The sequence below is a fragment of the Penaeus monodon genome, chromosome 41 (assembly GCF_015228065.2).
Source record: "Penaeus monodon isolate SGIC_2016 chromosome 41, NSTDA_Pmon_1, whole genome shotgun sequence".
Taxonomy (NCBI): Eukaryota; Metazoa; Arthropoda; class Malacostraca; order Decapoda; family Penaeidae; genus Penaeus; species Penaeus monodon.
Window position 1 is genome coordinate 26146576 of NC_051426.1, and position 10004 is coordinate 26156579.

At 34.4% G+C, this 10004-nt stretch overlaps 1 pseudogene; it reads left to right on the forward strand.

Moving 5' to 3' along the window:
- The first annotated feature begins 786 nt into the window (after positions 1–786).
- On the forward strand, positions 787–8063 carry LOC119598460 (annotated as a pseudogene).
- The last annotated feature ends 1941 nt before the right edge of the window (positions 8064–10004 follow it).

Here is a 10004-nt window from a genome sequence, read left to right on the forward strand (position 1 = left end):
AAATATTATATATATATTATAATATATATTTATATATTATTATATTATTTTATTTTTCATAATATATATATATATTTTTGGTATATATTATAATTATATTTTTTATATAATAATATATTTATATATAAATTAATTTTTCTATATATTATATATATTATTTTTTATATTATTATTTATTTTTTTAAATTTATATATATTAATATATATTTTTATTTTATGGGTTTTTAATCTTTTTATTTATAAAATTTTTCTTTTATTATTTTATTTTTTTTTATATTATATATTTAAAATTTTTAAATATTTTTTTTTTTTTTATATTTTATTTTTTATTTTTTTTTAAATTAATAATTTTTTTTTTATTTTTTTTTATTCTTATTTTTTTTTTTTTTTTATATTTTTTTTTTTTATATTAAATTTTATATTTTAATTAATTTATTTATTTATTTATATTTTTTAAAAAAAAATTCTTTTTTTTTAATTTATTTCCAAAAATTTAAATTTTTTAAAATTTTTATATTTTTTTTTTTTTTTTTTTTCTATTTTTTTTTTTTTTTTTTTTTTTTTTTTCCTTTTTTTTTTTTTTTTTATTTTTTTTTTTTTTTTTTTTTTTTGAAAGTAAAAAAAAACCTTGTCTTCTGGGTTTGTTTTTTTTCAGCCTTGTGGGGTTTAAAATTGGGGAAAAAATCCTGTCTCTGCGTTTTTTTCCCCTCTTTTTCCCGTTTTTTGTTATGTTGTCCAAAAAAATGCAAAAATTTTCTTTTTCAGGGTTCCCCCTCCACCCTTCGGAAATGGCTAACAAGGTCGACAGAGCTCTTGTTCAGCTGAAGCTCATCGCTGCATCAACTCCCAAGAAAAAAAAAGAAACACTTCTATCAAACGATTTTTTTTCTCTTCATCTGACTGGGCACTCCCCCTGATCCCAAATGCCGCATCAAAAAAAAGTACCCCCAAGTTTATCTGGCCAGTGCCGAGGATTTCATACCAAGTTCTGTGAAAAATGAAATATCAGCTGAAGAGACTTTTACAAATAAGCTGAAAAGGAAGAGAACAAACAAGGAAAAGAGTTCGAGTTGTGATTCACGAGGTAAAAGACTTGCTACAGACACAGGAGAAAACATTGATAATGAAGAGAAGAGTCTGAAGGCCAGGAAAGTGAGTCCGAGCACCGAGTCCAGAGGTTTGTCGGAGAAAGCTGATATCGGGAATGAAAAAATGGAAACCTCCCGCAAAAGGGCCAAATCGGGTAAATGCAACAAAGATGGTGGTATTACAGTTGTTGATAGACATAATGTAGAGGGCATACAAGAATGTAGAGGAGATTATAAAGACAAACGAAAGATCTCTAAATTAGATGCTGCTGGGGGTACGCAGGCATCATCCAGTACTGCTTCAGTGTTGCAACCCAAGGCCAGTAAATGGAAGAAGACTAGGCTTGCCAGAACCAAAGTGGAAACGCCACAGAAGTGCAAAACAGAGGAAAAATTAGGTCAAGAAGAGGATTTTTCTCTCAGACTGGAAAGTGATATGGAAAATCCATCTCCCTTGGTTCTGGAGCCAGAGGAGTCATTTGTCGATGAGAAAAGCAAGAATACAGTAAAGCGGGCTCTCCTTACAAGTGCTGATGCAAGCAATTCTACAGAAGCGAATGTAATAATCAGAGAGTTGGCAAATGAGTCTTTGCAGTCTGACCAACAAAATTCTACAAACAACAAGGATAACAAATTAGGCCAAACATTCTCAGAGACTTCTGAAGAGCAATGTAAATCCACTGCAAAGAAGAAGTCTCACACTAAAGAAGAACCACAAGATAGTCCACAAAAGGTGTCCGCAACCAGTAAAACACAGCAAAATTCAGCAGCGAAAGGAGAATCTGATAATACAAGTTCAAGGGAGGATTTCGAAGATGCTGACAGTTTGGGTAAAAAAAAGCTGAAGAGGAAAGGCTCAGAATCATTTGCTGTGGAAAATAGCACTCTGCAAAATTACAGTGGACTTGTAAAAGGTTTGTAAAATTGTCTAGTTTCCTTAACAGATTCATGGTGTTGCTCTAATATCCATTTCCATTTCTTCATTTTCTTCAAATTTGCGTTTTAATAATTTGAAAGGAAATTATTATGCATTAGTTGAATTATACATAACATATAGACTGCTTTCTATTTTTGCATAATATATCCCTCTGCTTATATGTCTGTATCAGGTGTTGATATGTTAGATGACAGTGTGAAGCTGCCTGCTGGATGGAAGAGATTAATACATGCACGTATTGTGCAGAGAAAGAAAGAACCTAAAATCCGTGTAGATGTGAAGGTGAGCATTTGATGTCTATCTTATTTCTGTTTTTGTTTTTCTTACTATTTTCTTCTCTTTTCTATGCAAATATCAGTTTTTACTACCAGTTCAGGATGGGAGAGCATGTGTAATTTTAGTTTGTCAATTCTGTTTACACACAGATGGCTCCACAAAGTACTTAGTCACCAAGAAATGGCTGATTTACATATATTTATTTTCTCTCTCTCTCTCTCTCTCTCTCTCTCTCTCTCTCTCTCTCTTCTCTCTCTCTCTCTCTCCTCTCTCTCTCTCTCTCTCCTCTCTCTCCTCTTTTAAATTTAAAACTCATATATGCCACGCCAAAAACCTAAAAGCAGGGAAATTTTCTTTCTTGTTTTTTTATTTTTTTCTAAACAACCATTTCACTCCTACCCGCTATGGTTTGGTGGACACCCAAGCTTTCATTGGTTTTGGGTTTAATAATGATAATGTAAATGATGATAATATTGATAGAAGAGATAGAAGCATACAAACTGTGAAAACTTTTTCCTGAAAATCTAAGGAATGAGGTAAAGAGGCTTAGTATTTAACGCCTTGTTAAGTCATCTCTGTGTAAACAAAATTAAATAAAATTACAGTGGACGGTGCATGTAAATGGGTCCAGTGGGTTAAAGATTTGTCAGTGTAAGAACTTCCAAACTACTATGAAATATGCAGATGTACATGTGAATTATGCATTATTGATTTTGTAGATACTTTCTCAATATCCTGAAGAATTATGTGATATTGGTCAAAATAGTTATAAGTATTTGGTTCTATTTACCTCCTTCTTCCTGTCTTTCTTTCTTTCTTTTCTTGAATTTTACTTTTTTGTCACATTTCACTTCGTCTACTGAGTAGAGCATGTAATAAAGTTTAATTCTTCTAAAGGTAGTGTCACCAGATGGGAAATCTCACAATAGTAGGAAATCTGTCTTGGAACATCAGAAGAAATTTGATCCCAAGGGTATGCTGGAGTATAGACGAAGTTCAGTCGTGGTACAAAATAGAACCTAAGTTGAAAGAAAGAGGTAGGAAGCCTTTTCAGTTTGGGGTTCTTTAATTGCGGGAAGATTTGGAAATTGAAGAGTCCAATATTCACCCATCTCAAATGTTCTTTTTATTGAATAATATCTTGGTTTTATTCCAGTTTTACAGAAGAATGAACATCTGGTGAAGTACATCAAACTCAGAAAACAAGCTGAATTGCAGGAAAGAACATCGAGAAGCTATACTCCCCTGAAAGTAAATATCAATTCAAAGAAGTTAGTGAGTCAAAAAAAGGCTGAAAAGGAAAATGGTAAAGATAAATTTTACTTGATCAGAAGCGACACAAATCTGGAAAAACAAAAATTAAAAAGTAACGTAGAGGCGCAGGAGGTGAACCAAAAAGCAGGACCAAGGAACGCATGTACGAATTCCAAAGACGAGAATAGACATGACTGTTCACTCAAAGAAGAGAAGGAGGAGGGAAGGGTGTTAGATGGAAGCAAACCACTTAATATACGTGATCCCTTTGAGTTCACTGAAGAAGAGGATACTATTAAAGAATTTTGCCCAGTGAGTAAAACATCGTGTATGCAAGACTCAGTAGTAAAAAGTGAAATAAATATAATTTTAATAATTTATTTTCAAAAGAATATGGAAACCAGTCAAAAGAGAAATTTTCCAAAAATTTTAGAACAGGGTTGCTCAAGATCCAAAAATATTAAGAATGAGGAGGGTGTGCTGGAGCATTGTCCTATCAAGAGAGACAGGTTTGATGAAAACAGTGACATCAGTGCTCAAGCTGAACCTGGCTCTGGTGGTATGCTTTTGCTGATAAGTCAAGATGGGGAAGAAGGTATTTATCGTTGGGGAAAGACATCCCAGGATAACTCTGCTCTATTCATTCACTCTTGTTTTGAGGGTGGCAGTGTGAAACCATCTGGTCCTGAATCCATAAGTAGTCAAGGACCTGAACCAATCAACAGTTCAGATGATATGTTGGATAAGTCCACAGTACTATTTATCCTTCCAGAGCTATGTAAAACAAAGGTAAAAGCAGGCGATATCATCTGCACTAAAGTCAAAAAAGAAACGGCACAAAACGTAATGTCTAGTGCTAGGATTGAGAAACAAGCAGCTGGAGGGGAGACATTTGACACTGTTAATACTTGCAACAATATATCAGTCACTCCACAAAGCAAAATGAAAAAAATTGTTGAAAAAGACAGCTTAAAAATGGGAAAGACACAATTCATGCAGGTAGCACCTCTGCAGAACTGATTAGTGGGATCTCTTGCCAGGACCAATATGATCAACTGTAAAAAGGAAGGGAAGAAAGTGGTGTAAACTTTTAAACCCCAAGACCTTGCAGAAATAATATTTCCTTTGTAAAGTCACAGGAAGTCAAGATGCATTCCACTCCTGCAGAAATTGTTCATGAGATGCACTCTCCAGGTCTAAGCACTATCAAAGGCAGTAGTTGCAAAAAAGACATACAAGGAGTGGGAAGTGCACTGAATGTTTCAGGACATCACCCAGATGGTCAACCTTTAGTTAAAGATATTCAACAAGTGCCAGTTTTGAAAGAAATAACATCTGGGGAGAGAAAGGCTCTTATTACAGTACCACCAGTTGTATCAGGAACTTAAATGGTACAAGATTGTACCCAGCGAAGTAGGCCGTTCCTTTTTGGTAGAATCCTCCATTGTTATGCTGTCCCATCAGGAAATTCTGCCACCTACAATTTTAGAGAAAGAGCTCTTGGCTGCCAGGGAAATACAGCTTGCTAGATCAAGTCAGGCTGAAGGAAAATCTAATGCCACATTTAATGACTGTCAAAGAAAGAGCTGTAACAGACGACTGCTAGGAGAGTTCACTAACAAGGAAAATATCCCAGAGGAAATGAAAGAAGGGCCCCCTTAGTGAAAAAACAAGTAGAGCAAAATATAAAGGGAAATGGTGAAAGGTCAGATCAAACAAAATTTTTTTTACAAAATTTTTTGAGAGGGTACACCACGATCAAGTGAATTAAAACCAAGCTTTTAATTCATTGGTTTATTTCTGGGTGATATAAATTCGAGGAGAGAAAATGCAGACTTTCCCAAAAGAAGGTCCATGTTTAAAATCCGTCTTCTAAAACAGCAATAAATGGGTGTACAATAAGGAGCACTGGTAGCAACACAAATCACTTGTACAATTCCCTTACAGCAGGTAATGAGAATCAGGTAGTTCACAGTTCACTTTTATCTGACCATGAAGATCCTATCATCATAGAGACAGATTCAACAAATAGCACAAACGACTTGAGTCATGCTGATCGTGTAATGCCTGGAAAAACCCTTCAGAGATGCTTAAATTTGTGTCATGGGTCACACCTGGCGCAGCTCCAGGAAAAAGTAAGAATGCCCTTTGAAGTAACGTCAAAACCTTCCTCATGCCGTATTTGTAGCCAGCATCAGAGGAATGAGGTATGCAAAACAAAGGTCTATTTGTCCCTCATTTCTGGATCTGCTGTCCCTCTGCAGCTAACGCTAGAAAAATTAGGCCATGCCGTTTTATTAGAGTTGTTCAGCAATGAAGGGGAAGCGGGAGACTTGCCCTCCCCAAATTTAGCATATGACGAAACTGTCAGGATGATTACTGGAAATTTTTGGGAAAAATTTTATACAGGGACCTGTAATTGAATGATATATTTTGCTGGATCGTGGAAAGGGGTTTGGGTTTTGTCTACAGCAACTTGTCTTTTTTTAAGTAAAATATTTTAAAAGCAGTTACTAAATGTTTTGTTTTTATTTTTTGTGTTATATTCACTTTTGAAAAGGGGTAAACCAAAAATTTAAAACTTTCAAGACTCTAAACTATCAAAATTCGATTTTGTAGAAGGGGTTTAAAGTGCTATTTTTATAGCACTGTATTTAATTTCCCCCTTTTTGTTTTTTTTTTTTGTTTGTCTTGTATTTGTTTTAAAGGAAGGAACACCACTAATACAGCTATCTAATGCAAAAATAGCACAGATAGACTATCTTTACATGTTGGTTTGTTAAAATTTACACTTTTTAAATTTTCACTTTTCTATTGCAGGGAAAATGTGGGGGTTTTGCTATCCCTTTTCCCAGAAAAAACCCTTCCCCGCCCAATGTCTTGGAATTTTTGTCTGCTTTCTTGTCCATGCAGTCATAAACCACAAGGGTTTAGTGGGCCAAAAGTGTCACCCCTATTTTTACAAAGTCAAAATCGGACAAGGGCCCGCATCTACATCAAGCGAAGAAATACTCAAAATGATTGCAGAATAAAATTTATCAAACTTACCTCAGGGTAAAAATCAAGAATCTGGGCAGCATGCTAAAGACCTCGGGAATTGAAAGGGGAACACATCAAAGGGTGGAAGTAAAAAGGGGTGCATTCCTTTAGTTTGACCCTGATCTGCATAAAAGAAAACTACATATTGAAAAATTCGTCAAGAAAAAAAAAGATCCCCCGGGGGAGAAACTTTAAGGAAAAAAAAGCCCTTACAACCGGTAAAGGCAAGCATAAATTGATGCTTTCCTCAAGGAAAAGGGCAATCTTGCTGGTTTAAAAAGAATGGTTTGAACACAGAACTACAACCTTCTCACAGTAATGGAAATTCAGATAAAAAAACTCTGTTTCAAAAAATGGAAATGGGAAAAAAAGACCCACCCTAAACAGTGGAAATTAGTTGCTTTTTTTTCAAAGAAGTTTCTTAAAGCTAAACCCAAAGTGGGAAAGAACAAAAAATAAGGGCAAGGAAAACCAAAAAAAGTGACAGAGAGAAAAAAATAAAAAAAAAAGCCTGCAAAAGTTTCACCTTCAGTTTTTTTTGTATCTCCCAATATTATTCATCAGATAAACACCAAAAAAACAAGATTACAATAAGCCCGCTAACCCAGGGTTTCTTTAATAAAAGAAACAAGACAAAAGAAAAAGGGAACAGTGATGTTACACTGTCACATCTACAAAAAGGAGTAAGGGTGCACAAACCTTACAACTAAAAAAAAAAAAAGGTAAATTTTAAAAGACAGTGATTCTCTATAGCATTGGGGGGGCAGAGTTTTTATACTAGAAAGGGTTAAGAAACATCAGAACATGCTATGGAAAAGGGCAGGCAAAAAATTTTTGGGAAATACTAAGTAATAAACTTCAATAATGACTGCTGCAATCACATATTTTTCTTTATTTTTTGCCTTTACCCTTTTCCCCATGTTCTTAGCCTGACAAATTTTTTTACTTTTTTTTTTTACATACCTTTTTGTGTTCATTTTATATTTTCTCCCTTTTTTTCTTTTAATTTTGCTCTTTTCATTTCATATTTATGTATTTTTAAATACATAGAAAATATTATTTTCTGTTGCAAAATCAAAATTTTCATAAAGGTTCGTCTGGGGGTGAGAAAATTTGGGGTTTTTTCATCAGACCTGCCTTTTTTTTTTATGTACCCTTTTCAAAATTTTCCTTTTTTTTTGATTTAGATATATAAAGAGTTACAAAGTTAATATATGTACTTTGAAATCACTTTAAAAGTTTTAAATTTTTGTTTGCTTTTGAAAAGAATTAATTTTACTGAATTTTGTAAGATTTTTAGATTTTTTTTAATTTTGATGAAGAAACTTTTTTTTTAAGAAATTATAGAAAACTTTCTTTAAAAGTTTTATCATTTAAGAAAAAATTTTATTAAATTTTTGTTCTTTCCCCTGCAGTTTATTGATATTCAGCTTGGAATCATAGAGAAAAGTTCTCTAACATTTTTTTAAATTTTTCAATTTTTAAAGAATTTCACTTTTTTGTCTCAAATATACATTCATTGACAGCATGTGAGCGATTTTGTTTTTTAGAATTTGGTTTTCCCAATAATTTTTTAGATGTTATTGGTCACTTTGGAAAAGAGAACACTTTCACAAATTATTTATATCTGATACTTTAAAAAAAAAAGTGAGATTTGTCATGAAATTCCTATACAATAAAATAATGAAAAATAGTGAGCTTTATTTTTGATACCTGATTATTTGAATAGTATGTGTATATATTAAAAAAAGAGAAGAGAGAGAAGAGGAGGAGAGAGAGGGGAAAAAGAAGGGGGAGAGAGAGGAGAGAGAGAAGGAGAGAGTGGGTGGGTGGTGTGGGGTGGTGTGTTTGGTGTGTGTGTGTGGGGGGGGGGGGGGTTGGGGTTTGGGGGTGTGTGTGTGTGAATTGGGCTTTTGAGTGATTAAGTAGTTTAGAAGATTGACAGAAGTATTTTATTAAATGTTTGGAGAAGAAGGAAAAAAAAGGGACAATTATTTTAAAAAAATTTAAGAACAGCATTGGTTCCCTAGTCGCATAGGGATATGATATTTTTTAAAAATGATAGATTTCTTTAGAATAGACGTCAGTTTTAATAATTTGACTTTTAAAAAAAGGTGGACTGAACCCAAAAAGCTCCTAATTTTCAAAAACAAAAGGAAAAAAATAGACAAACAACAATAATTATAGATCCAAAGCCAAAATTACAAGGTATTTCTTTTTTATAATGTTTATTTAAAAGGGAATAAATTAATAAAAATTTCTTAAAATCTCCTTAAATGAGACAAAATATTACCCTTTAAAAGATTTATACTGGAAAAAGGATGACCCTTTTAAAAAAAAAAGTCTCCAATGATATGCTCATGTTTTTATGACCTTCGATGTCAAGTATTTATTTGTTTAAACCTTTAATATGCTCAGACTAAAGTAAATATTGTTTTTTTCTACGTTTCTTTTGGTGTTTTAAACTTCAAACTTTCTAATTTAGAAATTCACTCATTCACTACACCTCAAAAAAACACTCAAACTCATGTACACTCCTAAACACTCCACTCATGACCTCACTCCATGCTTTCCCTACTTCACACTTATAAAAAATCAAACTCACTTGCTCACTCTCACACTCATAAACACTCATTCTCACCTCTACGCACTCAAATCATCACACCACTTCCCCCAAATTAAAACCTTATTCTCCACTTAAAAAACTCATTTCCACTACATCATAAAAACTCATTCTCACACTCCACCATAAACACACTAGCACATCACTCCCATTTAAAAAATTATCCACACTCATGCCCCCTCACCTCACCTCAACACACACTCACTCACACTTTCCCATTCAAATCAATCTCACACCCGCACGCATACACCCCACTAAAATTACGTAAAAATTTAAAAAGTATTTGAATAAACGCGGGACAGCGAAAGGGTTTTAATTGCTGATCTGGCTTTAATTTGCAAACGCAAGTTCCCCCAAATCCCGACCCACCCTTTTTAATCGCCGACAATTATCCCCCTTCACCCCAAAAAACGAACCCAAAGCCCAACAAGAAAAAAAAAAAAAACATAAAAAACAATTCTTTTTTTCACAAAATCGGACGCGGTCTGGGGGCGGCCAGGAGTGTGGGAAAAGACGAACTTCCCCCATTTTTTTGCGGATTTCTCCGCTTTTTCCCGGGGGCGGGCACGCCGGAAACCACAACCCCCCCCATCGACGAGACCCGGACGTGCCCCAGACCCCCCCATCCTCGGTCGGCCGAGAAGCGAAGAAAAGGAGGAAAGCCGAGGGAGGCACCAGAGGACATAGGGCCCACCCCCCCGAGGAAGTGAGGGCTCAAAAAAAGCCCAAATATAGGGATTGGGCGTCAGGCTCTGCGCACGAGGCCCACCTCCCGGGCACGCCTTTT